Source organism: Eutrema salsugineum, unplaced genomic scaffold (genome assembly GCF_000478725.1).
Source record: "Eutrema salsugineum unplaced genomic scaffold, Eutsalg1_0 scaffold_8, whole genome shotgun sequence".
Classification (NCBI taxonomy): domain Eukaryota; kingdom Viridiplantae; phylum Streptophyta; class Magnoliopsida; order Brassicales; family Brassicaceae; genus Eutrema; species Eutrema salsugineum.
Genome location: NW_006256414.1, coordinates 7,930,342 through 7,936,598, shown reverse-complemented (window position 1 = coordinate 7,936,598; position 6,257 = coordinate 7,930,342).

The window sequence follows — 6,257 nt, the reverse complement described above, 5'->3', positions numbered from 1 at the left end:
TCCTTCTCTCTGCTCTTTCCTCTCTCTCCTCGCCGTTGCAACTCACTCTCCTCTCTTCCTCCCTCTCTCTCGGCCTCCTCCTTCTCTTTCCGCGCCGCCAACATGCGAGGCGATTATCCAGCGAACCGTGAGGATGCACACGACGAGCAACCTATCAGATTGTAGCCCCGAGTCTCAGATTTCCGGGAAGACAGAGTTCGTGCATATCGGAGTTCTGAGTTGAGAGTTATGGCTGTTTTCAGGTTGGTTTTCAGATCTGCTCGAACATGAAGAAGGTGGAATAAGGTTTCTGCATTCAGAAAGGCAAAGGTGAGGGTTCTTTCTTATCCAACTCCTGCATATTGTAATCTAGGGTGTAAATTAGTCTGTTCTTAAATCATAGCTATTGTGTCTAATTGATTGGTTTGCTAATGATGATTGTTCTTAATGATAGTGTTAATGATTGCTGGATATTGCTTGATGATGAACTAGGTTGCTAGAGATTATTTAAAAGTGTTAGATAGAAAGAATGAAATGATTGACAAGTTGTGTGGTGATTGGTCTGAAGTCTTAAATTGTAGAAGCTTGCTTGTTAGCAACCATTAATGACCTTGTTCAGTAGATCGAGTTAGGTACTCGTCACAAGTTATCCTATGGTACGAGATTTCTTGCTGGGAAACTGTGTGGGGCCTGTTGGACCAACAGCGTTTGTTAGGTAGTTTTGGTGAACCACTCATTGTCAATATGACTAACGGTGATATGTCAGGCTCAGCATGTCACGGATGGCAGGCTCATCCCCTATCTGGAAAGGAAGGCAGGATCAGATCCCATCATGTGCAGTGCTTTGCTCTTGTTTAGGAAATTAGAGTGCTTGTTTGAATAACTTAAAGATGCATAGAGTTACCATGCCTTGAGCATGAGAAGAATTGATGGGTAGTTGCCATGCCTTGAGCATGATTGAGTTTGCCATGCCTTGATCATGAAGGAGTTTGCCATGCCTTGAGCATGATGATGAGCTAAGGGCGAATTGACGGAAAACGAACTTAGTAAACCGGATGATTTTTTTCTTGTGTCTTATTTGTTTTAGAGGTATAGGATTGAGTCCTGCTTGAGCTTGTTTTAGGATTAGACTTCTTAATCTCTATGTTTTAATATATTAAAGTGATAATGAATCTCTTATGGTTCACCTCACTGGGTAATTCAATTGCTCACCCCTCCTCTCCCCTTTCAGGTTAGCATTGGAACTAATAACTAATATGGTTGTTGTTATACGGACGTTTTCGGTCTTGGCATCCCCACTGCTCATCATTGGACCAAACCAGCTGGTTAGCTAAATGAGGTTATACCATCGATCTAACAAGCCCAATTTCGGTTATCTCGGGTGACCCGAGGTTGGGATGTTAAAGTATCCATTGGAAAACTTTCTTAATTTGGGTTTTATATGGATCAAACCTTTTTTCTTTATTTAGACCTTATAATTATATCAATGGTTCATACAATTGAATATATATCACCCAGCATTTATCAATATTCCATTTGCCTTTTATTTCAATGTAATTTCTCTATTGGAACTTTGAAGATAAAATCGTTCGTAATGAATTAATTTAGATGTAATCTATATACTTATTTGTGTAATGATCTGCTGATGTGTCAGCTCCACAGCAAGTTTAAAATGTTTTGTTTTAGTGTCAGCTCCATAATGAGTTTTGTCTGCAAAAAGACTTTTTTACCGTGTTTTCTAATTTAGTGTAATTTTTTGATTGGTTCTTATTTGATGATGTGTAAAATTAACTTAAAACATATCGTTATAAATTATTATGGTTTAATGTAATTATTTCAGACCCGGACCGAACCGGATGATTCGATCAGTTGAACCATGACCCGGCAAGATTTCTTGTGTGGCTTTTGTTGAAAACTCTTGATGCTATTAAAGCGCTCAAACCCAGTGAACTGGCAAAAATCCGACCCGGACTTTTTCTGGTTTGAAAAAAAAAACGTTATAGTTTTATCCATCAATAACATACTACATCGATGAGATTCGTTTTTCTCAAAAAAAAGTTCTGAAAAGAAAATTAGAACAAGATGCATAGAATTTAGAGTCTTAGACTAACAGAAGATAAAGAAGAGAAGGCGGCAGCAAAATCAAGAGACACTGGCTAGGGTTTCTGCATTATTTTTTTAGTTTTAATGAAAAAATTAATATATACTTTTACTTAAAAAATTTAGTAGTTATAATGGTTTTTGTTGTGTGATCATTATTTGATCTTTTTTACAATATTTTTGTTTGTGCTTTACGATATATCCTCTATTGCATTTGCTGCAATTTTTTTACTCTTTTTTACTTGTTCGGTAAGCTTGGCTTTACTTGAGCCACTTAGGGGTCTAACCGAGAATCTAGCTCTAACTCGAGAAATACAAATAATTTACTATTTTCAGAGTTGTGATTTTTCCGTTAGTACTGTCTACTAACTTTTATAAACCATTAATCTATATGTGTAAGTCATCTTATGGCCTAAAAGTTACTGATTGACTGACCATTTTGTGTGTAGAAAATGGTTCAATTTCATCTGACAAAAGAACTTAGTGGAGGCGATAAGATATCACAGGATGGGAAATAAAGATGTGATGGCCCTGATCTCCAGGACAGTTTTCTTTGCAAACTCAGAAGCCGTATCAGTTCTCTAAAGTTAGAGTTTTTTAAAGAAAAAGAAGAAATGAAAGCTACGGAGAGAAGCTCTACTCCGCTGGTGGAATCTTCATTACAATTTTAAAAGTGGCCTTACCCTACTATAAGGCCAAAACACACTATGTTCATCGAGCCAACCACAATTACAATAATGGGAGTTAATCGTTAACGTTGTCGTCTCTGCCATCTAACATTCTCATTGAATCCTGATGCGATTGTAAACGGGGTATTGGTTCGTTCTACTAAGCTTCAGGTTTTAAATTTATAACCCCTAAATATCTGCAAGTGCACAGATGTGCGCTCTAGTACTTAGGGTATCGATCCACAGAGACTTAGTTGTTTCAATACGAATTCACGACAATGCTTAAATCAGACTAGAACTAAACAGATTTGGGTTTTGGTTTTGGGTTTTGGTTGTCACGAAATCTAAACTAGAAAGCAAAGCAAGTAAAAAGCGATTAAACAAAGGCGAATGGAAGCAAGTCATAAGCGAATGAAAAGCAAATAAAATCGAAGGTTGTAAGCAATGGAAAACAAACGTTGGGGCTCAAGGGGTTTCGCAGGGATTTATGGACTAAGCTATGTCGATTTTAAACAAGTGATAAAGGTAATCAACTACGTATGTTCTAGAACTCGAGGCACGGAAGTATGAATAGCCTACTTTCGCAGCACTAACAACTATCTCTCGCAACCCTGATCAGTAGGTTTCCACTCTGATCCTGGAAGGGAGAAGATGCAATAGCGGAACAAGACTCATCAACATTCACAACTCAACTACAGGTAGGTTTCCACTCCTATAGAAGAATTGCTCGTTTCACCCTAGTTCAGACAATCAATGAAAGCCTTCGCAACATATCATATCAGATCGGCTTCTAAGTGGCCAGCAAAGAATCATGCAGTAAAATCAAAGGCAAATGAAGAACATCTAGAAGATTATAAATCCTAAATCTATCGATTTATAAGTAAAGACACACAAAATTCCCTTTGAAAGATCCCTTTAAACCCAACTGGGTAACTACTCAAACATATTGTAACAAAGCATCATAGAGTATTGAAAGTTGCAGGAAATTAAAGAAAACAGGGAAGAAAAACGAAGAACAGAGTCGGCGACGGAGGCGCGATGATGCACTCCTGCGGCGGCTCCTTCTCCCTAGGACGGCGGCCTCCTCTCTAGGGTTCCACACGAAATCTCTCTCTCTCTAGGTTTGTCTATATTTTGGTCCTCCCTCTTTAGAATGACCTAAAGAGGGTATTTATAGCTTAAGGAGTTGCCCTGAACACTTAGGGCTTCAAAAATAATAGAGGAAATCGACTTGGGCTTTAATTAAGTCTTTTGGGAAGTGAACGACTAATGGACGCGGTCGCGCTGCTTCTACCCGCGGGGAAATAGGTGTTGGCCGCGGTCCCGGCTAATGTTCTCTTCCATAACTTCATTTTCTGTCATTCTTGCATCGGGAGTATCTGAAGATATAACCGTTGGATTGTCTCCAAACCAATTGCATTAGAAAGCTGGTTGGATCCTTCATTTTGTCTCAAATATTTGGGGTGATCAGACGGTGAGAAGGTCTTCATCACTTATCATACTTCTGACGGTCTGCATTTATCCAAAATTGCTCATTTGTTCCAAATTGCATATCTTTTACCCAAGTTTCCTGAAAAGTCTTTTGAAACTCTAAAACATTGAAAGAACTTTAAAACCCATTAAAAACAGAGTTAAAACACCTGCATAAGATAGAATTGTGATCCGTAAAAGTGGTCAAAATACGGTGTTATCAACTCTCCCAGACTTACCTTTTTGTTTGTCCTTAAACAAACTTAGGTCAGGAAAGAAATTTTGAAAAACGCAGGAACTAAACAATATCTCAGTGACCGCCCTTCTAAACCATAACTTATCGTGAAACATCTATTTGGATCTAGTCTAGAAAATTCTCACCAAAATACAAGCAAACTAGTCCATTCTTTCTAAGAAGATTTTATGTGTAACTCCATTCTTTCTAAGAAGATTTTCAAAAACTCTGTTGATGAAATGTGATCCTCCGTCGCTTATCACAATTCTAGGAACTCCAAAACGCGGGAATATAACAGATTTAAACAGCTTTATGACGACTTTTGCATCATTGGTGGGACTAGCTACTGCTTCTACCCACTTAGAGACGTAGTCTACTGCTACTAAGATGTATTGGTTTCCAAAAGAAGTCGGAAATGGTCCCAGAAAATCTATTCCCCAGACATCGAAAATTTAGACTTCAAGAATAAAATTTTGAGGCATCTCATTCCTTTTTCTTATGTTGCCCATCCTTTGGCATTTATCGCATCGCGATATATAAGCTGGAGTATCTTTGAACAAAGTAGGCCACCAAAATCCTGCTTGTAAGATCTTTGAAGCAGTTTTGAAGGTTGCGAAATATATTGCGTAAGACGAGCTATGGCATCTGAATAAAATTCCTTCCATCTCTTCTTCAGCCACGCATCTTCGGAATAAACCATCAGAACATCTCTTATAGAGATAAGGTTCATCCCAAAAATAATGTCTTACGTCCTTCAGAAACTTTTTCTTCCTATAACCGAAAAATTGTGGTGGTTCTACATCAGCTGCTAGGTAATTTGATATGTGCCTAAACCATGGGGTGTTGAAAGCATCTGATCTTCGCATGAGTTGCCTTGGAGGTGCAGTATTGGCATTGGTGGGGGTAGTGTCTATTGCATAGATGCTTTCTTCCGGCAAACTATCATTTAAAGGCAATCTTTCTTCAACTCGAATTCGTGAAAGATGGTCTGCAACTCCATTATCTGCTCCTTTTCGATCTCAAATTTCGATGTTGAATTCTTGCAGTAGGAGGATCCATCTTATCAACCGAGGTTTAGCGTCTTTCTTAGACATTAAATACTTGATTGCAACATGATCAGTATGAGCTATAACCTTAGATCCTACGAGGTAAGAACGGAATTTCTCAAATGCAAATACGACAGCTAGAAATTCTTTCTCTGTTGTTGCATGATTACATTGAGCTTCGTCTAGAGTTCTGCTTGCTTAGTAGATTACGTGCAGTTTCTTATCTTTTTGTTGGCCAAGCACTGCTCCGACTGCATAGTCACTTGCATCGCACATGATTTCGAATGGGAGTTCCCAATCAGGTGCTTGCACGACTAGAGCGGAGACAAGAGCTTATTTGATCTTATGAAACGCGGCTAAGCACTCATCATCGAACTCGAAGTTCGTTTCCTTGAAAAGCAAATGCGTAAGAGGTCTAGCTATTTGAGAAAAATCTTTTATGACGCGCCTATAGAATCCTAAGTGTCCTAAGAAACTACGAATTCCTTTCACATTTGTAGGGGGTTGTAGGCTTGTCATGACTTTGATTTTAGCTTTGTCAACTTCAATTCCTTTTCCCGAAATCTTGTGCCCAAGCACGATTCCGTCTCGTACCATGAACTGACATTTTTCCCAATTTAATACTAAGTGCTTATCTTCAAATCTTTGCAAAACTTTACCAAGATTGGCCCAAGCATTTCTCAAAAGAAGATCCATATACGGAGAAATCATCCATGAATACTTCCATGAAATCTTCAATAAAGTCTGTGAATATCGACA